The sequence below is a fragment of the Lissotriton helveticus genome, chromosome 2_1 (assembly GCF_964261635.1).
Source record: "Lissotriton helveticus chromosome 2_1, aLisHel1.1, whole genome shotgun sequence".
Classification (NCBI taxonomy): Eukaryota; Metazoa; Chordata; class Amphibia; order Caudata; family Salamandridae; genus Lissotriton; species Lissotriton helveticus.
In genome coordinates this window covers 1,933,979,010-1,934,002,371 of record NC_136059.1, presented here as the reverse complement: position 1 = coordinate 1,934,002,371, position 23,362 = coordinate 1,933,979,010, and the positions used below count along the sequence as shown (strand labels likewise).

The following is a 23,362-nucleotide window of genomic DNA, read 5'->3' as shown; positions in this document are numbered from 1 at the left end:
TGGAGGGAGGTGTCTTGCTATCTTTCACTTTTCCCACACTTCCGGCGGGGCCACGTGTGAGCGGTCTAGTGCTAAAACGCTCCTCTCCCCATAAAATGGATGTGCTGGCCGTCGCGTAGCGGACGTGCTCTACCCTTCTGGCAGGCTTCCTTGGAGCAGGCTAACGCGATTTAGGCGTTAGTGCATCTTGATTTTAAAATTGTGTTGCTGCTAATTGTGTTCTGATTCGTATTTTTAACTACTTGCTCATTTTGCACTTGGGGAATATGGGGAATTGATTTAAGAATTGCCTAAACTCCTCAGCTCTCTTCTTACCTCCCCGGTCCACCACGAGCTTGGCTCGATTGTTGTGGAGGGAGGTGTCTTGCTATCTTTCACTTTTCCCACACTTCCGGCGGGGCCACGGGTGAGCGATCTAGTGCTAAAACGCTCCTCTCCCCAAAAAACGGATGTGCTGGCCATCGCGCAGCGGACGTGCGCAGCGGGAGCGCCGATGGCGCACCGAAGGCGTGCCAAAGGCAAGCCCGTCTGCGCCCGTCCGCGCCAGGCCGGGGCAAGGGGCAGGCCACTATGCTCGGCCATTGACTTATACAGCTAACCAACTAAAAGCACTTCGTACTAATTACGGGCTAGGTACCGCTCAGCTACACCGACTGGAGCAATATGGCCTCCTGCCCCCCGATCTTAGTCAGTCATCTCCGACATCCCTTGGCCAGGGAGAGCATCTCCTGCCCGCACTGACCTGCACTGCGACATTGCCCCAGATTTGTCTTCGGATATCTCCGACAACAAAAGAGACAAACTTACGATATATTACCTTAACACTCGCTCCCTCGGCAAGCACCAGCTAGAGATATTCTCCCTGATTGAGCTGAACAGGCCGGATATTCTATTTTGACTGAAACCTGGCTGTGTGACGATTCCACTCCGGACATCCTAGCAGCCATCCCCGCTCCCTATTACATTCTCCATGTCGATAGGGACGCGGATAAAAAGGGCGGGGGCGTGGCCGCAATTATTCACAAAAAACACCAGTTTACTGCACTTACAACCACTCAAATCGCTCTGACGGAAACACTTATTATTACATTGGAAACGCATTTCTCCTCGCTGGCATGCGTCGTCGCTTATCGACCTCCATTGCACATGCCGTCATATGCGCTGGAGTTCGGCGATTTAATCGGCTATTTGGTCATCAATCACTCTAGAGTGTTGATCGTGGGCGATTTCAACTACTGGCCGGGCGACACAAATGAAAGCCCACTTTCTCGCGACTTCACGGACCTACTGATCAATCTCAATTGCCTACAGCATGTTCATACCCCCACGCATAACAAAGGTCACACCTTAGACCAAGTCTGGTCTTCTAATCTAGACATTACCCAACTTGCTATCCTTCCCTGCGCCTGGTCAGACCACTGTTTAATTAGGTGCACGCTTGCAGGCTTGGCAGTACCTCCCACGATCAGACCCAGCAGCATGAAGGCGAGGAACTGGGGCCAAGCCTGCATCGAGACCTTTAAAACTATCCTTATTAACACTGCCCCATCGACCCAAGCCACCTCTCTCACAAACCAGGCGGAAAACCTAGCCACCTGGCTTGAACAAGCCAGTGACAAGGTTGCCCCTCAAAAAAACATTAAAGCACGCAGGTCTCATGATGCTCAAAAATGGTTCTCTCCTGCCCTAAAGGAACAAAAACTAAGTCTCAGACAAGCTGAGCGAAAATGGCGAAGGAAATATGAGCCCGAATTGAAAACCAGCTATATGTCCCTTTTTAAGGATTACAAAACTGCTGTGCTTAAATGTAAAACCGAGTTCATCACAAGTAAAATCTTGAACTCTGCTAACAAAACCAGAGAGATCTTTTCGATCATTGACGAACTGACAGGGATGGAGAGTGTCTCAGCACAACCAGTGCACTCTCAAGAATTGTGCGATAGGTTAAATAATTACTTCTTCGAAAAAATTGACATAATTAAAGCAAGCATCCCCTTAACAAGTACACCCATTCCTATTGCCTCGCCTGACCAAATTCTCCCCCCTCGACTGGATCATTTCCCTCCCATCAACCTAGACTCCTTTTCCAACCTGATGAACAGGGTCAAATCTGGCTCTCCTCTGGACAGTGGTCCTCCCTATATATTATGCAAGACTTTCGGCGCCTGCCCTGACCCACCCATATCTCTTCTCAACACTTCTATCTGCAGTGGCAAGGTCCCCGACTCGTTCAAAAGTGCAGAGATCCTTCCCATCCTCAAGAAACCTGGGGCGGACCCCCAAGTGATGAGTAATTATCGCCCAATATCCCTCCTACCTTACTTAAGTAAGATTCTGGAGACACATGTGGCGGAATGCTTGAGCTCCTTTGTTGAGGAGTCCCATTATCTAGACCCTCATCAAGCCGGCTTTAGGCCTGCCCATTCGACCGAGGCGGTCCTTGTGACGGTCATGGACGAGCTTCGCACGGGGGCTGACCACAACTCCCCCCAGGCCCTGATCCTCCTCGACCTCTCTGCCGCATTTGACACGGTCGATCACAACATCTTGATCGACCGTGTCCGCAGCGCTGGCGTTGGAGGCCAGGCCCTGAGGAGGATACGCTCCTTCCTGACGGATAGACATCAATCAGTCAGATTAGGTAATTTTTGCTCAAAAAAAGGCCGGCTTTCCTGCGGAGTCCCACAGGGCTCCTCATTATCCCCCCTTTTATCCAACCTATACATGCAATCCTTAATATCGGCCTTGAAGGAAATGGGAGTCCTGGTCTATAACTATGCAGATGACCTGCAACTCATTTTTACCATTCAACCTACGAGACTATCAGAATCCAACTTACAGGCTACCATGACCTACATTAGTATATGGATGAACACTAACCAATTAAAACTTAATCCTGACAAGACGGAGTTGGTCCTGACACTCACGCCTTTTAACCCCTGGAATGCCAGCTTCTGGCCTCCCGCCTTGGGCTCTCCGCCTACCCCAGTCTCTTCGGCAAAAAGCTTAGGCGTCAAGATCAGCAGCGATCTTTCGATGAATCCTCAGATTAGCTCTGTGGTGTCAGCCTGCTTCCCCATGTTACGGAAAATAAAAAAAATAAAAAGATTTTTATCAATAGAAGCCCTAACTCTGGTCGTTCTTGCGCTTATCATCTTGCGGCTAGATTATGCCAACGCACTGTATGCAGGTATTCCTGCTTACCAGATGTATCGCTTGCAACTAATACAGAACCAGGCGGCCAGACTGATCTTCCAACTTCTGGCTCGCCAGCATATAAAACCATTGCTCAAAAAACTGCACTGGCTCCCTGTGGGACAACGCAGTATCTTCAAGCTCAGTTGCATTATGCATAAAGCCCTATCAGACACAGGCCCAAGGTTCATCTCTAATCGGATCAAGAAATACATTCCCTCACGTACCCTCCGCTCCTCTGGTCAACATTTATTGACCGTCCCTAGATATAAGCGCCTAAAATATGGCGGGATCCGGTTCTCCACGCTTTCCCCCCAAACTTGGAATTCCCTCCCTCTTTCAATCTGTTCCACTAACTCGCATTTTCACTTTAGGAAGCTGCTCAAAACGTGGCTATTCCAGCAAGCCTACTCCTCCTAAAGCTCCCAGCCTCATAGAGCTCAATCCCAGAAGCGCCAAGAAACTGATCAGGTGAACGTTGCGCTATATAAATATTTTAACATAACATAACAGAGTATCATGCGTGGAACTGGGTGCAGGGGTAGGTGTCAGTAGGGAGTCACCAAAATCTGCGCTTCCTCAACACCAAGAACATGATGTTCCCAGACAACACCCAGGTGGTCCAGCAGTGCCGCCACTCTTTTAAAGACGTTATGCAGAAACTCTGGGCACTCAAGATTCAATATATGCTTCTCTACCCAGCCCGGCTGAATGGGTCAACAAGGACAGGGAAACTGATGGAGTCAGGGGCAGTGAGTCCCCCCTCCCCGGCACCCTGGCAGAAGAGAACCCACTCCCGGAGAGGCTGGCCGAACCCAGCGCAATTACAGGGATTACAAGATGTGCATACCTCTGCTCTCTTTCAGACTCAGGACGATAGAACTGAACCGCATACTTGAGCCCTGGAACGCGCTGAGAATCAGAATAGCCTGGCCATAGTGAACTGACCCCCGCTGCAGACATACTGCACAACGGTAGTGGAGATTGGGAGGGAAGGGGTGGATGGGATGTTTCTCTGGGACTTTGCATGTTCTCTTAGTTAGTTTCATTTGTTATTGTTATTGTTACTTTAGCTTATATAGCGCCATCTCACCTACAGGTCTCAAGGCGCTTATGACCAAAGGAGCAGCCAGGAAATCTCACGCAGAAAGAAGGGAAAGAGCAATAAATTATATAGATCCAAAGGCTTCTCTAAACAAAAGAGTTTTTAGCTGTTTCCTAAAGCATAAGAGGCTTGTCTCTTTCCGAAGATAGTCTGGCAGCTTATTCCACAACAGTGGAGTCTGTATGGAAAAGGCTCTTCCACCCGTAGTTGCCATTTTAAAACGGGGGCAGGCCAACAGCTGGGCGTCGGATGATCTAAGAGTCCGTTTAGGCAGATATGGAGTCAGGCGTTCCTTAATATAGGCAGGCGCCTGTCCATAAAGCGTCTTATGCGCAATGCACAGACTCTTAAATTCCACCCTCTGTTTCACCGGAAGCCAATGGAGTTTTAGCAATAGCGGTGAAGCATGAGAGCATCTAGGAAGCCTAAAAATTAGACGCGCAGCATCATTTAAGACAACTTGCAGTCTGTGTGTCAGATTTTTTGGCAAACCCAAGTAGAGGGCGTTGCCATAGTCCAGGCGTGATATAATGGTGGCAGAGACCACCGTACGGAGCATGGATTGGGATAGGAGGGGAACTAGCCTACGCAGCTGCCTAATTAGGCCGATACATGTGGCCACGACGGTTGAGATCTGAGCCGTCATTGACAATTCCTGGTCAATTTTTATGCCAAGGCTTTTCACACTTGGCACTGGCAGCGGTGCGGATCCAAGATCTTGGGGCCAGAACAAATCCCCCCAAGGTGATATGCCCGTAGATACCACAAGAACCTCTGTCTTTTCAGGTTTGATTTTCAGCCAATTGGCCGTCATCCACCCCACTGTAAACTTGAGCGCCTCTTGCACATATCCATGTGCTCCAGATGAGTTCTCAATGCTAAATAACAGCTGGGTGTCGTCAGCATAGTTAAAAACACGACAACCCATAAGTACCAGAGATTCGATTAAAGGTTGTAGGTAGAGGTTGAAGAGCAGCGGTGACAATGCTGAACCCTGCGGGACTCCCCAATCCACACTACCAACCTCGGAGATGTCATCCCCCAAATGAATCCTCTGCTGCCTCCCAGTCAGAAAGGATTTAAGCCAATTATATGCCATGCCTCCAATTCCAAAATCAGCCAGTCTGTCCAGGAGCAGGTCATGGCTGACAGTATCAAATGCCGCTGATAGGTCTAAAAGTACCAGGGCACTCGGATTCTTACTGTCAGCCATGCCTCTAAGCTCATCCAGCACCGAGAGCATCACTAACTCTGTGCTGTGGTGAGCCCGAAAACCCGCCTGACGCTCCTGGAGAAGACTGTGTGATTCCAGAAAGCCAGACAACGACTGCAACACATGTTGCTCTAGAATTTTAGACATAAATGGAAGTTGCGAGATAGGTCGATAATTTTTTTAATTAGCGGCATCTGTTCCTGGTTTCTTTAACGAGGGTCTAACACAAGCCTCCTTGAAACCCAGTGGGAGATAGCCCGTCCGCAGTGAATTATTCAAAAGGGAAATAATGTGGTCCTCCAAGATAGGGAGCGCTGCCCGGAAAACGCTGGGGGGGCAGGGGTCCGCTGGTGACCCTGATTTTATGGAATTCATCAATTGTTTGAGTTTCACAGACTCGATCTCTGGAAAACTCATAATAGTGCAGTCTTGAGGAGCACCCGTAGTCTGCCGTGGAGTGAAAGCGGTTCCTGCCTTACTCTTAATCTCCAAGAGGATGGTGTCTACCTTTTCTAGGAAGAACTGTTGGAAGATGTTACAGTCGATTTTAACTTCGTCCTTTGACGGCTTCTTTGTTAATTCTGAGAGGATCTTAAAGGTTTCTTTCTGTATGTTGTCAGCTTGCTTTATACGATTATCAAAGTAATCGGCTTTAGCAGCCAAGATAAGTTTCTTATAGCTGTTTAATAGAGATTTATACTGCTCCCGATCCCTTTCCTCCTTGGATTTCCTACAGATTCTTTCTGCGCAGCGGAGCTCTTTCTTATGGTCTCTCAAGGAGGGGGTGTACCACGGCGCACCTTTGTCCATACCCTTAGCTCTCTGTAATTTCTCTGGAGCTATCTGATCTATTGCTTGTATTAAATTTTGAGTTAAGCTCCAGTAATCCTGGTCTAAATCCCCACTAAGAGGGGTAGCATACCATGGGAGAAAGTCTGACAGGGTTTGGGAATCAACCTTCTTCCATTGTCGGACTTTTTTGATCTTTGGGAATTGAGCCGGTGGTTTCTTGTTCATAGCAATAGCACAATAAATCAAATAATGATCTGACCAAACACACGGAAGCACATCTTCGACAGAGACTTCCGGGCCAGAAGTCCAGATTAAGTCAAGTGTGTGTCCCTTTATATGTGTCGGGCCAGCCACCAGCAGTTTCAGGCCTACTGTGGACAGAACCAATTCCAGTTGGCGAGATACTGGGTCTTTAGGACTTTTTTCCCAGTGTAGGTTAAAATCCCCGGTTAGTAGCACTTTTTGATATCGTGTACAAATATCAGATATAATTGGGCCAAATAGGTCATTAAAAGCTGGTGTGGAATTGGGGGACGATAAATTGTGAGGATCACCAAGCAAGCATTATTGAAAACAATTTTTACGCCTAGTAAATCTGCAAGATCAAGAGACTCTGCTAATAAATTCTCTACTTTCGTGAGCTTCTTAAATATAATTGCGACACCGCCACCCCGCGCATTATTTGCGCGGTTCTGCCAAACTGCGTCGTATTCATTAGGGAGAGCTGCTATGATATCAGATGTTGAGTTGGCGTCAAGCCAAGTTTCGCTTAACGTTAAAATATCAATGTCTCTCTCTTGTAGCAGAGGAAAAATCTCCAAATGGTGCTTATGGAGTGATCTTGTGTTCAGACTAACAACCTTTAGTGGAGTGTAATTGGGGTGCGGACTTACAGTTTGTACTCTTAAAATACGCAGCTCTTCCAGCCTGTCAATAGTATTGGGGCCAAGCCTCACCTCCTTTGACTGTAGATGACGCAAAGTGTCCGGGGAATAGGTGGTTGTAATCGTGGGCTGTCGGCGGACTGGAAAAGCAGGTGAGGAGGCCGGATATAGTGGGCAATAGTGGTCTTTTATTGTACTCTTAACAGTCTTAATACACGAGATGGAACACTGTGGGCTGTGAAGTCTTCTCCGGTCGCCTCTTGAAGGAAAGGGGTTCCAGCGGTGTCCTGTGTCTTGGGTGTAGACGTCCGTCGTTCACTGGGAAGGCTTCTCGGAGGGCAGTAAGAGAATAGAAAGGAGCCGTTAGTACACCGGACTAGAGGCCTGATACCGCATACCGTAACCCGGAGTGTAAAGGTAGAAAGGATCGTGAGGAAGGGGGGGGGAAAGGGGCGTAGGAAGCGGTAAAGAGGAAGGGTGCTCGGAAGGGTTTTGTGAAGGGGGAGGGAATAAGTTCTCTGTACAGTGCTCAGTGTTTGTGCGCTATATACAAGGTGGGTTTTCTCTCAAAGTGGACGTGTCTATGGGAGAGGGAGTATTTACAGGGGGGAGGACTTGCTATATACACGGTGCACCTAACGTGCTAAAGGAAGAAAGCTGGTACTCACGCGCTCCGCCGTAACTCTCCTCCGAGTTACGGCCGCTCTTCAGCCACCTCCGTGGGACTCCACCAGTCTTCCGACCACTCCTCAGCTTCTCCACTCCCGTCTTCTCCTTCCGCCTCCACGCCAGCCGAAATCTCCTGCCACGATACTCCGACGCCGGTTATGTCTCGTCTTCCGTCTTTTCTGTGTCCGGTCGGCAGCCGGGAGGTGGGACTTCCGGGGTCGGGGAAAGGTCCTTCCGGTCCGTGTTCTTCTCTGATTGGGTCCTGACCCGGAGAGGGAGGCGGGTGTTCCGTTGTCAGGGACGCGGTGATGGTTGTTTCGGTTTGTTGGTCGGGCGGAGGGCGGCACTTCCTCACCGCATCCTGGAAGGGAGAGCAGAGGAGGGGTGATGTTCGTGCTGGGGTAAGTAGGGGGCTCTTGGCCCGCGGGGAAACGTCACAGTGGTGTATCGGCCAGGAGTCTCGGCCCCAGCCCCTGCGCCCGGCCATGCGCGGACGGGCGCAGACGGGCTGGACTCTGGCGTGACTCCGGCGTGCTCACGCTGCGCGTAAACGCTGCGCGTCAGCATGGCTGCTCTAAATACCTGTGACTCGGCCACTAGCGCGGCAACAAAGATGGCGCCGCCGAGTGTCTGGTACTTCCCCCAATATGGCCGCCGAAAGGGAAAAGAGGGTAGGAGGACCCGCAAAGTGCGGTGCTTTCAACAACAATTAGTGTGCGAGTAAGTGGGCTGGGGCAAAGCTAAAAGCAGGGGAAAACAACACAAAAGAAATAAAATACAAAACGGGCTATTAAAATCAGCCTCCTCTTGCTGACACAATCGTTCTGTGTAGCACGATCTCTCCAAGCGCTATGAAGATACAAGCAACCCTGTCTGGTCAAGACCTGGTCCTGGGTTTGTCTGCCCTAAATACCTGTGACACAGCCACTAGCGCGGCAACTAAGATGGCGCCGCCGAGTGTCCGGTACTTCCCCCAATATGGCCGCCGAAAGGGAAAAGAGGGTAGGAGGACCCGCAAAGTGCGGTGCTTTCAACAACAATTAGTGTGCGAGTAAGTGGGCTGGGGCAAAGCTAAAAGCAGGGGAAAACAACACAAAAGAAATAAAATACAAAACGGGCTATTAAAATCAGCCTCCTCTTGCTGACACAATCGTTCTGTGTAGCGCGATCTCTCCAAGCGCTATGAAGATACAAGCAACCCAGTCTGGTCAAGATATTTAGATTTTGCAGTCAGGCACCAGAATCCCTCTAATGGCTAACTGGGAACCTAGAACGAAATTCAAACCCCTTACCAGTTAATTTATGTTCGGAGTGGGGGAAGTTACTGTTTTGTTTTGGTTTGTTGTTCTGAATTTCCTTTTTCGGGCATTCACCATGAACATCATCTACTACGTGCAACAGCCTACACACGTTAGGCTCCATAATGCCGCCAAGCCTCTCCTTCCCAGGATCATGGGACATGGAGCTGAGCTGCCAATTTCTAACCCTGCCCCAGTAGTTAAGGCATTTTCCTGGAATGCAAACGCTCTACTTGGCTGTATAAAGAGATCAGCATTTCTGCGCTATATTAAGCAGTTTCTTCAGATGTGCTCATGCTTCAGGAGACACACCTTTTAGGCTCCTATTGTCTCTTTCTTGACCTGTATGATCATATCTTTTACAATGTCTTCTCCAGAGGTTCATGGGGGGAAGAGGTTGTGATAATGTTACATTATGCCTACTCAATTGGCCATGTCTTCCTCACACGTCAACCCACATGGGTGATACATAGGGATTGACGGCCATCTAGAAGCCAGACATTACAACTTCATATTATCCTACATCCCCCAGCAGATGTTACACTTGACACTGCAGGTGCTCCAGGCACTTGTGAAGGCCCTTCCCCCAGGAACTACCCTGATAGGGGGTGATTTTATTACTGTCCCAGATCCCATGCGGGACCCTTCTGGCCGGGCTGGGATGCACACTCCTCCCAACTTGCATCATGGACGGACTTGATTGGCTTGTGTTATGTTTGGTGATTGTGGAATCCCTCACAGAGCTTTTACACCCTTGTCACTGCAGCACACAAAACGGAGCCCAGAATAGATCAGATTTCTCTCACTGCAATTCATACAGATCCTGCCCTGCAGTATCGCTGATCACATGCCCCTCTTCTTAGAAATTGAACCCCCTAGGGGCTCACTGAGACCCATGTGGCACATTAATGCCAGGCATTTGGTAGACCAAGACTGAGCTGACTCTGCAGAGATGGAACTTTAGGCCTTCTTTAAACTAAATTGTAATTATGTGTCCTCTGCTGCCCTCTGTGGGCGGCGAGTAAGCCCACTATGAGGGTCTGATCAAGAAGTATATGAAGAATAAAGAGATATGCCAGTTGGTGCAGATGACTGAGCTGGAGGCCCAGATCCTCAAGCTAGAGTGGCAGGCTCGTGGCAGGGCCTCTATTAACATTGAGCGCCTGCTGACACTGGTGGGGGATACGCTGTGACAGGTTCCCTTAGATGAGGCAGTGCTGGAGAGCGTCAACCCAACGGGTCTATGGACATGGGGATAAATCCAGTAAACTTCTATATTGGCTGGCGACTCAAGATGCCTCAAACAGGATAGTACTGGCCAATCATGCCTCCCATCGAGCTCTCCACATGGGAACGCCTGAGATGATGCAGGTCTTTGCAGCTTACTATCAAGACTTATATGCCGTGGTCCGAGTGCCCCCACAGGAGGTCACATTCCCACTCTTATAAGATATCCCTCTGCCTTCGATCGACCCCTTTCCATTGTTCGAGTCCTTGACCAACCGCTCACAACTGACGAGATAAACGTGGCCCTTTCAGACCTCAATTCGGGCAAGACTCCAGGCCCAGACGGGTTCCCCACTGAATTCTTTAAACATTGCCCTGCCCCAGAGTGTCATGCATGGAACAGGTTGCAGGGGTAGGTGTCAGTAGGGAATCGCCAGAATCGGCGCTTCCTCAACACCAAGAACATGATGTTCCCAGACTACACCTAGGCGGTCCAGCAGCGACGCCTCTCTTTTAAAGACATTAAGCAGAAACTCTGAGCACTCAAGATTCAATATATGCTTCTCTTCCCAGACCGGCTGTAAGGGCCAACCAGGATAGGGAAACTGATAAAGTCACATTTGATACTTTACCTACTGGCCCTCTACACTGAGGCAACAGAGCATGGGTCATATTCCCCAGACCTGGACACTGCCACCATTGTGGTGATACCCAGGGCGAACAAGCCTGTGGACAGCTGCTCCTCATACATATCTATTTCTCTCATAAAAGTCGACATTAAGGTGTTTGCGAAGGTACTCATGACCAGATTGAGTCAGGCATTGAGTTACCTGGGCCACCCACATCAGTGCAGATTCATGCCTGGCAGAAGTAACCGCTGCTGCAAATGGAGGGTACAGCTCTCCCTGTCTCAGCCACGCCACCTGGATTATTCCCTTGCCTTATTCCTAATTGACTTTGAAAAGGCCTTTGATACAGTCGCATAGACCTTTTGGAGGTCGAGTGCAACGAGAAGGCTTTGTAATTTATTTTTATAAACTTGTGGGCCTATTATATAACACCCACACAGCCAAGTCTGGTGAAAGAAGTCCTCTCTCAGCCCTTCCCAATCTGCGGAGGTACCCGTCAGGGTTGCCCCCTGTCTCCGTTTTGTGTTTGCGCTAGTAACAGATCCTTTAGTGCCCTTCGGTGCGGATATGGCGTCTCTCCTTCAAATACTTAGGTATCTATACCGCCTGCTCCCAGATCTGGCCTGAACCCGTAATATTCTGCTCCTTATGTCCACCTTTAATAGGGATCTGCAGAAGTGGGGCCCCATGCCTCTGAAACACATGGGGCGTGCAGACTTATTTAAGATGATGTGCTTTCCTCGCTTTCTATGTATCCTAGCAAACTTCCCTCACTTGATCCCTTGGAAGTGATTCCACATCTCACATCAAAGATCACCACCTGCTTCTGGGATGATGAAATACCCGTACGAGTTGAGGCTTCAGTAGGACAGATCTTTATGGGTACTACCTTGCTTTACAAACTGCAACGATCAATGTTTGGTTTAATGGGCCTAAGACGACCACATCTCTTGAACAGAACTCCATCTCCTGGGCCTTGACAAACTCCTTGGCATACTCCAGGGGGCATTGATACCTTACACTCTCCCTGAGTGTACCCGGGTGATGCTATTCAGGTGGAGGGCAGTTCTATGTTTTATTAATTGGTACAGTAAACTCACGGGAATTACACTGTTGTGGCATGGCAAGTGGCTCCGACATTTGTCAGGCCTTCAGGGCTTTACACAGTGGGACAGAATAAGGATCACCTATCTAGATGATGTTAGAAGTGGGGGACATTGATGTCATTACAGAGTTGCAGGACCTTTACCAGCCTTCCTGCACACAATCCTATCATTATCTCCAATTGCATCATGCCCTACTAATCCACATCCCTGTGGACCATCAGAATGCAACCTACTTGAAGATAAACTATTGTTGGGGTTGCTGGGCAAGGGGCCATATGCAGGATTTTCTGCTCTTTGAAGGTTAATGCCCCAGATGGCTTCCTGGCTTTGCAATGAAAGTAGGATATTAGGGTGGGAGAGCTAGACGATGTCGATTGGTGGGAGGTAAGTATGGCCCGAAGCAGTTGGCAATCTCCTCACGCCTCCAAATGGCCTAACTTAACTATCTCCACGTGACGTATCTGACCCCCAACGACTGCATCAGGCAGGTCAGACTGCACAGGCCATATGTGCGAGGTGCTCCCTCCCTGCAGAGGATTTCTTCCACATGGTCTGGTCATGCAAGGTGATAGGTGTCTTTTGGGGAGAGATAGGCTGTGAGCACTCTGTGGTACTCGACCACCGGATTGATCTTGGCCTTCAGATGGGACTGCTGGGTCTCTTGGAGGAAGTTGGGGGTTTTAGACATGAAATTACCTTTATTGGAGTATTCACACTGGTGGCCAAAATGAATATCGCCCGTACGTGGAAACTGTTGGAGCCCCACTCATTGGAGGTATAGAAGAAAGGGGTTGACTGGTGTGCTCGCCAGGAAACGCTGATCTACGAGGCACGGGGATGCCCCTGAAAACACAATAGATATGCTGAGGATGGTGGGCACACCATGGACTAACGATGTAATGATGTTAACGCTTGATGAAGCATGTACAATGCTTACATATCTGATGCATATTATGGTGGTATTCATTAATTGTTGGTGGGTGACGTGGATACTTGTTATAACTATAACAACTGATTATTAAAAAACTACCAGAGTTAACTTTCCCATGACTTATGCTGTAAAACCCCAAAAACACCTGTGCCACCTCAGAGGCTGGGTAGCACAGGCGTTCAGCACTCACAAAGGAAACAAGACATGTTAAGAGGGGTCCTAATTAGATTCACTTTTTTTTCTTGCATACCCATTTAAAAAAATCTGGATAATACTAAAAAAAAAACCTGAGTGACAGTATTGGAGGTGGATCCTGACTGGCGTGGTGGAAGAACAAACAAGAGGAGGAAGACTACTGGTAGGAGAACCATGATCACGAGCTGGATTTGGATTACTCAGGCCAGGAAGATGAGTAGGAACCGGACCATACGGATCAATAGGCCAAGGGCAAGGTAAGCTTAAAAAAGGACAAGGGCCAGAAGAACAGGGAATTTGAGACTAGGCCCAGAAGAAGCAAGAACCTGGGGACCAGGACAACAAACACCAGGTTGACCAGGGCTAGTTGGACCAGTGCTAGGGGGAATAGGACCAGGAGGAGCAGGACCAATGGGACTATAAGCATGGAGCCCCATATCAGAAGGACTGACATCAGGAGGACCGGGAAGAGCAAGAGGAGCAGGAACAATAGAGATGGTGTTTTGCTCAGAAGTCTGACAGAAGGACCCAGACCTGGAGGATCACAACCAGGAAGATCAAAAACAGGAGGACCAAGAAGATCGGAAGAGTCAGAAAGAAGTGACTCAGAAGAAGTCTAATTGAGAGGACATGGGGTTCTAAGAGAACCAGGACTAGATTGACCAAAACTGGGGGAACAATAACAAGCAGGACCATGGATATTAAGTCCAGTGGGGCCATGAGCATTACTAAAAGGACAAAGACTTAAGTGACGAGGACCAAGAAAACAGAGGTTGAGATTTGCCTTTAAACCTCAAGCTCCGCACCCAGTTTCTCCCACGTACGATAAAGTACAACAAATATCGCTTCAATCATTAGTCTTAAGTGTGCACAAGAACCTGATGAAAATCAAAACACTTCTGTGACCTTGTTATGGCTATCAAGCACTCTATAAATGATGCACATAGAGTAGGTACTTAGCAACAACCTAGAAAGTACTGTTGGCGTCACAAGGGGTCTGGAAAGTGCTATAATAATACAAGTGCAATGCAATAAAATATGGAGGGAGAAACTAAACTAAGAGCAGAAAATCCTACAAATCACTGACCACCGAGCAACTATTTCAAAGACTAAAAAGAATGATTACTCTTCTCAATTGTTATTTGCATTATGCCCAGTTAGGTCACAGTGCGGTCAGCTTCTCAGCACGGACACTCACACAATGAAGCAGTCGTGCAAAGTTGGGCCTCAACAATGTTGAGAGCACAGTTAGTTGCATGTTAGAAATGGCACAGCTCCGAGGCACAATAATATTGGCAGCATGATCCGGTACACAATAAAGCATCTCAGCTGCTCAAGGGCATAGCAATGTCGGCAGTATGAGAGCAGTACCACTACTCTAAGCCTCATTACTTCCATGGTATACTACCACAAACAGCAAACATTTGTTGGCACAGTTCTATTCAGGTCACCCACCACACTAGCACAGCTACTGCACACCTCAGCTACTCCAGGCAGTCTCATTGGGGGGTTGTGCCTCTAGCACTCGACTATACAGCTTCCAAGTAGGCTCCACAGGTTTACTCAACTGGACTGAATCAATGAGGTCAGCAGGGCTGGTACGACGGGGACCATAGAACAATCCATCCTTAATGTCTTCCTTCTGGCCACAACAAGCAAATGTCCTTGGAGTCTCTCTACCTTAGTAGTTTAAATCACCAATTAGATATAATTGAGTGTTGTAGGTTAAGACATCCATGCTAGACATCACGGAGCAACTTTTCAGTAGAAAACTTGATGTTTGGGCGTTCAAAGATTTCCTTGAATTTTAAATGTGGTGCTGCAAAATTATCATAATAAGGATCCGAGATCACTAAAGGTAGAGCCACACCAGGAAGGGATCTATTAGAAAACCAATGGTGATACAGTCATTATAAACCTGCACTGGACAAAAGGCAAAAGACACCATAAGATAATTTAAGAATTTCTTACGTGTTAAAGGGTCCCCCAAAAACAAGGAGTGAAAGAAAGAACTGCTGGAAAATCTGTTGAATGAACAAAGAAGGCATTGTCCAAGACTGCATTCTTTGTACAAAGTTGCTGTAACTAGTGTGCCTGTTGCAGCAAAGTATGATGTACTGGCAGCACCAATTGGCTCTGAAAGTTTGGTTTTGTAACCTGTCAAGTGCTGGATGAAGTACTCACTCGCTTCTATTGAATTGCCTGGAGAATGAATGACCCTTTCCATTAGCCACAGTGCCACCCTGCATAGTTCAAATATACAACGGCAACCTGGGCTTTCTAGAATTGGTCCCAAGGAAGAAAAAGCCAAAAGGCAAAAAACACCCTCCTAGGCAATATTGCCTATCTAGATTGAAGAAAATTAGCGCTGAGGCAACAGACTCCACCAAATTCTAGACAGAGAAAAGAGCCAGGGAAGAGAATCCAGAAGTCTAATAAACTTCTTGCTGCAGATAAATGTGGCTAAAAATTGGTAAAAAAAGAAATAGCTAGTGGGTGATGACTGCAACAAAACATAGCCTTTGAATGCACTGCAAAGCATCTTCTTCTGCGTCAAATTGCGTTATGTATAGTTATAATAGAATGTTAAGGATCACAAAATTCACTTGGAGCCATCTAGGCTTGGGAAACTTCAGTCAAATACACTAAATGTATTACCATGAAGGTTAGGGGAAAATAAAACCCTCTCACCCGAAGAAGATGACAATATGAAGAGAAGGCAAAAATATTTTCCTATCAATCTTCATGCACCTGTTCCCTATATCCGCGTCAAAACAGAAGGTAAGATAGCACAGCCATATTCAGGAAGCCACAAGGACTGCAGTGAGCTCGCAGACGAGACAACCCACAGCTGCCTCCCCATCCAAGAGCGCGCAAGTTTGAGCAGGAACTAGACAAATGGGTGGGCTCCACGCATCCAGGATGGCCTCACCAAGTTACGAAGGCCAGCATTGCCCCATGCTGCAAGGACAGATGCTGCGACAGATGACACCAGAAGTTTAAAGACTGCACCCCTGAGATCTGCTGTCCGTGTGGAGACAACAAGGGTATAAATACCCACAGAACAAGTTCACTGCAGTAAAAACAGACCAAGTGTCAGACCCTAAAACATCAAATCCAACTTTTTCCACATTGATCATATCACAACTATCTCAACAAATATCCAGGTCCAACCACAATCGCTCCAGTGTTTTGCTACTACACCAGTTTCAATTGTGCACAACACAAATCTTAGCTGACAATGTGACATAATATTGCGAATCCAAGATCAAGGCTGCTGTTGATAGAACATGTATCTACCATTTATGGGAATGGTATTTTGAAGAGCATTGAGTATATATGGAGATATCACCTCACATTGATGAACAGTGCCTCGTGCAAATGTTTGACACGATTTTTAGATTAGATGGGTGGGTAGTTTTCATTAGATGCTATCCGAGTGAAATGCAAGGTGACTTAAATTACTCATTCAAAATGGGTCCCGCCTCCACACTTCCTAAACTGCTTACCAATGTGAACTGAGGGATGTTCCACCACAAAGTATAATCTATAGGCTTTGCCAGATTAGTGCACTTCTAATTAACACACATGTACCTGATGTATAGGGGAATCCAGGTATAACCTGATTTGTCAACAGCCACAATGTTTCAAGTAACTTTTAGGAAAGTGAGCATTTGTCCCCTTGCCACTAAATTCTAAAATCGTACCGCTGAGGTGTCCGCTGCACGCGGATGAGTTGTGCTCTTTTAGCTAATTAGTTATACCGTGACGTATATGAGCTACGTTCCTCACCAAAGGAAAACTGAAGTATCTGTCTCCACTTGATTCCATTAAATAAAGCTAAGAAATAAAACAACAGAAGTGCATGTTTATTCATTAAAATAACTCAGTGAACACGAAACAATGCATCAAACCTGGTTGAAGTTACATGCTTTTTCAATGATAGCAGATTATGCACCTTTTTCTGCCAGGCACCAGGACTTGTTTTTTGCATGAAAGAAATATGCATTTCAAGGTATCCCGGTAGCTCAGACATGTTTCCAAATAGAGAGTAATTGTGTCTATTTCCTGAAAGTGGGTACAATCAAGTTCCATCAGCTGAAGAGACAATGAATTGACATTTCCTGTTTAACCTGTACATCACTTTTAACCGTAAAAAATTGCATCAAAGAGCTGCTGCCATTTTAAACCCGAGCCAGAGAAAGGAAAGACATAAAATAATTGGTCTTTTGTGTAAAGGAAAAGGGGGTCACTATACATGCAAAATTACAAGAGTTCCTATAGAGCAGGCCATCTACCATTAAATGTCAGGGATGATAATTGATTGGGGTGTAGGTAATAGCCAGACCTACCTCAGGCTAAGAGTCAGCTGCTGCTCCTTTGACTTCACCAGGTCCCCTACTTTGAACGTAGAGCAGCCCAACACGCTTTTCTGCAAATCAACAAGAGAGGGAAGAAAAATACCTTTGTTAATTTCTGAGGCTCTAATTGGCTCTCCACTGTGCAGGAAGTTTCACTCAGTGGCATAAATACATTTTACATTAGAAAGCAGCTGTTTAATCATTTGTCTGTCAAAACGTTTGCAAAGGTCAAGATTATAAATAATTATGTCGGCTCAGTTAACACAGACAGTGCATGTCGCCATAATTCAATACATTTCACCAGATTGGCAACACGACAAATGGCAATAGAAACCTTTAAGAAATGTAAACGTGAAACGTGCAAAGGTAATATTAAGAGTTCTTTGATAATACAGTCTCAGAGGAGTGAAGCTGTCATCTACCTCACTTGCCAGTTTACTTACCTTCTGCAGCAATGCACCGAGGACCAACAACCTAAACGATTAAATGACTTGAGATAAGAATGTACACCTCCTTCGCCAATCGCATATCACACTAGTAACTAAGAGTGAGCAACAGAACAATATGTACAATTAATGTAGATATGTTTCATAGTTAAATCCCAGATCCTACCAAACTCGATAAGTAAACACTACAGGTAAAGTTGAAAATGAGCTAATAAAAGCAGCCCCGACCGTGAGACTCCATTGAAAACCTGTGTCAACAATATTTCTGCAAGTCCTCTGTATCTATTCCTTGCAACTGAAGTTGACAACATATTACTTAAAAATCATATTCATTGGTTAAGGCCATAGAGGAATTACAAGTATGCTTCCTTACTAGCTGATAATGTTTTAGGGATAGGTCCCGTTAGATCAGTTTGGGGACTATTAAGGCCTGATTCACAAAAGTAAACTTGGACCAAAAGTCTAACAGGTAGATGCATCAAGCATTTTTGCGAGCGCAAACGGTGCGAATAGCAAAATTCGGCCGATTGAGCCTGCAAAAATGGCATTTGAGATGCATCAAGGGTTCATGCACTCGCAATTTAAGAATTCGCAAATAATTGCGAGTTCTCAAATTGCGACTGCATTTAAGGAATCGCCATTTGTGATTCCTTAAATGCAATGCATGAACCATTCCAAGATTGCGAATTCGCAATCTGGGGCCGCTATTTACCGCGAAGTCTAACTACGTGGTAAATAGCAAAAACTTAGAAATATGCACTTTAGTGCATTTTTCTAAGATGTATGTTACACACACATGTCCTTGGGACATGTGTGTGCGCAACACCAGTGAACATTACCATTTCAGGGGTGCAACAGGGTGTCCTTTGGACACCCTGGCACCCTTGAAATTGCTTCCTTATTTGCGATTCGCTAATTGCGAATCGCAAATAAGGAATGACTCCCCATTCATTCCTATGGGCGATTAGCAATTAGCTAATCGCAAATAAGGAATCAGTAGAAATCGCAAAAAATATTGCGATTCCTACCTGCATCCCGTTTTGAGAGTCTTTAAAAGCGAATCCTTAAAATTCGCTATTAAGGACTCGCAAAACATGACTCTGATGAATCTGGGGGTAAGTTTATGACTTTCGGTATTTACAAAGGTAAACTTAGACTAAAAGTCTAAGCTTGCAAATTTCAATATTCACAAAGGTAAGTTGTAAGTAGTATCTTTACACCCAGAATGTACTCTCCGAGTGCATCTCTGCCCCGAGTGCGGAGATTCAGCTCTGCACCCAGTGTACTCTTCGCACTCAGAGAGTACTCTCTGTATGCTGAGTGCAGAAACTGTGGATGTAAGATAAAACTCATAACTTAGGACGCATACATTGTCCAGGACATTTTGGGGAACCACCTATACGCATATTAGCGCTGGCCACGAAACACTAATCATTTAAGCCGCGAAAAAAAGAACATGAGGTACCTTCCCTGTGTTGAACTGAATGTTTTGAGGGGTACACGCCGGATATATCAATGTGAATATATTAGACCAGAACATGTAGAAATTATATGGTGGCTGACGCTAACTAGGAATTCTGTCAGAAATATTAACTTTGAGCCCTGAAGAAGTCACGGATGTGACGAAACGCGTTGGCAACAAGCAATTCTGTGAATTTTAACTAAGAACTTGAATAAAGAAAACTGAGAAATCTACAATCAACTCTCTTTTTTGAAACTCTTGTGTGTGGGAAGTCTCTGTCCAAACATCTATTATTACTGTGAAATATAGAAATTGGTTAAATCAAATACGTGTGTACAAACCTTGATGCGGGTCAATTTTCCGTGATATATGTTTCAGTGGCTTTGTCACTTTCAGGGGGTGTCTATGGGTCGCATCCTCGACCTTGTCGCACAAGGAATCACTTGCTAAATAGGCACTCACCAATAGTGAAAATCTGTGCTGGTCATTATAGTTCTGACCCTTGAGCGCTTTTGTGAGTACTACTCATAACTTACCTTTATGAATACCGAAAGTCGCAAACTATTTATCTTGAACAATAGCCAAGTATCTATCAGAACTTCCACAACTTCACTCCAAATTAGGAAAGATCTGAAGATGCTCCTCTTTAAAGAACACTACATTGTGGTGCAGTAACAGTCCACTTAAGATCTCAGAACCGGCTACCTCTTCCACCATCTGCTGACTATATCTTTGTCTTTGACCCTGTAGAGTTAGGTTTGCTATTTATAAATACCATACAACTACACACAACCAAACATGAAAAGCATCTTTTAATGTTTTCTAATTATGTAACTCTCATGTTGTGGGTAGCCTTAACGTTATTAAATCTATGTAGTCAGTTGAAAAGGGAACTTTGATCTCTATGTGTTTGACTGAAATCCCACTTTTTACCCAGCTCTAGCAAGATTTAGTTAAAATATACTTGCCTATTTCCCTCTGATGATATTTCTGCTCCAGTGTGCCTCAAGGGCATAATATACAGAAGCAGGAAATCATTGGAAACTTACAAATCCTGTAGTCATTTTCACCAGGTGACAGAGGGTGCTGTACGGTATAGAGTACTGAGGCCAAGAGGGGTGGATTCATTGACAGAGGTGTTGGGTATTGAAAGACTGTCTGGACTGGCAAGCATTCTCTTACCAAGGAGCATTTCCAAAGTTACACTCCCATGGTACTCAATGAGGCTGATCAGCCACAGGAGCCAGTAGCCATGAATGTTGAGCCGTATAGTAAAGCCTCATGTCAGGAAGCCTGAGACCACCCATCCTGGTATCTGCCTGCAACTTGGATGATTTATGACGCAGTTTCCTGCCAGCCGAGATAAATCCTTCTATGCTCCGATTTATGTCATGAACGGTGCACTCAGGAATCATCAAGGGCAGCATACTTAAAACTTAATTAAATCTGGGAGCAGTCACCATCTGAATCCACTGGATTCTACCTCAAAAAGAGACATGTAGGGTGGACTATCTCATGAAGTATTGTTCATTCTATTAATCAATTGTTGGCCAGTCGTCATTTTGTCCAACCCCCTATTTATCAGCCAACCCAGGTACTTCAAACCTGAGCCCTTCCACAAGAAGCCAAAAGCATCTTGAGAAGTTCTACAATCTTCATGTGTGAGTGGCTGTGCCTCACTCTTAGACCAATTTATCTTATAGCCAGAGAAGAATAAAAAAGCCTCAATTAAAGACATGAGTTGTGGAACAGAAGAGTCTGGTTCACTCGGAGTCAATAAAATCGAATCTGCATATAACAAAATGTTGCCAGCACCAACAGACATTTTTATTACCTGCACAAGACTAGAATGATGTACTGCTGCTGCAAATGGTTCATTTGCCAAAAGAAACAGCAATGGTGACAGTGGACAACCTTGTCTCGTGCTCCGCAAGATATGAAAGGGCATTGATAGATGACCTGTACAGTCAATCTATGCCAAAAGGGCAGAGTATAGCCATTGGAGATCAGACAGAAAGCTGGGCCCTATCCCTGCCCTGCTTAAAGTGTGTGAAAGATTCCTCCACTCAGTCCGATCAAAAGTCTTCTCTGCATCTAAGGAGAGCAACAGCTTATCATCTAAGTCATTTCGTCCTTTCCATATCACATTGGACAGAAGATGAATATGATTACAGGAAGAACGTCCTGGTACAAAACCAACCTGACAGCTATGAATCAAAATGGGAAGGACTTCTTGAGGGGGGTGCAAGCACCCTCATGTCCACATTGATGAGCAAAATTGGATGGTGCAAGTTATAGGATCATAATGCTTGCTCTAACTAATGCATGGATGGTGCTGTGAGATCAAGTACCACCCTTCCCTGCTGCCCATGACATTTGTGCAGAAGTTGTAGAGGATTTATTATCTAATAAGAATTCATGTAAATAACCCATAAGTTTCTGTTTGCTCTCCGGAGTACAATAATGTGAGAGATGCAGCTGCCAGCGCTTGGATACTGGAGACACATGAACTAGGTTCAATTCGAGCACTGTCAGGGCATGATCCGAAATTTCCGCAGGTTCAATAATACAAACACTCTGGTAGACTAGCGAAGCACGAAACATTAACAAGAATTCTATCCAGGAGCAAGTCCCATGAACATAGGAAATTAATGTATACGCCCTAACTCTTGGATGTGTTAAATGCCATGGATTCTTTAAGCCATGATCACTCAGCACATCATGCAAGACTGCTCTATACCTTGCCTTAGCCATCTCCACCGGGCCAGAGCGATCCATATGGAGATCAAGCACTATAATATAGTCCCTCCAATTATTATCTGGGCGTGACCACACTCAGTCAACAGTCTGAATAGTGCTGAGAAAAAAGTTGCCTGATCATGGTCGGGGGCATACACCGTCCCAACAATCAGAATCTGATCCATAGCTTCAAATTGACAATGTTTTCAGAACAGTGACTAGTACAGGTTTGTGGAACAAGATAGCAACTCCACATCTTTTCGAGGATGTCAGAGTATCAGAAAGTGCATTGGGCTATAAACTACTACTAACAACGCAACCCAACCAATCGCTCTTCAATTTGCTTGATTCTAGGGCTGAAAGATGCGTCTCCTGTAATAAGGCGATGTCTGCGGATTTTGAGGCAATGTAAGTTAGTACCTTCTTCCTCATAATGTAGTGTATGAGACCATTAACATTAAGGGATAGTTTGTGTAATCTTTTGAGCTGTGATGGCAATGACATGCATCAAGGATAGAATAAAACTATTAGCAGTGTGGAGGCGATAGACTAGTATTATATTTAAAGAGAGAACAGCAATGACTAGTATAGACCCTATTAAATTATATGCAATTGGGTCTGAAACAGTAAATTTGGAAGGACAGCAAAGGTGTAAGGCACTAGATATAGGTTAAGATTTTATAATAAAGGCAAGAATGCAATAGTCCAAAAAAAGACTAAGAAAAGGAAGTAAACACATTTTTTTAAAAACTGCTCTAAACAAGCAAGTGCACCTCTCAACTCCCTGCCACTTCAACATCCGCACCAAAAATATACTTTATATTATATAACAGGACCACTCTGGACCCCAAAGCTCACTTGGATCTCATCACTCCGCCACAAATCAAGGACATATATAACATTTCTTATCAATAAGTGGATAAGACAAATGAGGCAAGAAGGCATACCAAACATTCATACAGTTCTGGAAGAGTCATACGCAAACACAAGTAGCTCCCCTATGATCACAAAAAGAGCATCCATCCATCTTCCAAAGCTCTTATAGTATCATACAAACTACAATACAGGTTCTACGAAATAATAACTATTAGTTCAACATTAAATCTAAAA

The 23,362-nt window shown here is 45.7% G+C and overlaps 1 protein-coding gene across 1 annotated transcript in view; it reads right to left on the bottom strand.

Moving 5' to 3' along the window:
- The window catches only part of INPP4B (inositol polyphosphate-4-phosphatase type II B), a 1,970,577-nt gene that overhangs the window by 1,739,653 nt on the left and 207,562 nt on the right, over window positions 1-23,362 (bottom strand). Inside the window, exon 2 of the mRNA XM_078676858.1 lies at window positions 17,597-17,676. The gene's annotated coding sequence lies outside the window, so the exon portion shown is untranslated. The remainder of the gene's footprint in view (window positions 1-17,596; window positions 17,677-23,362) is intronic.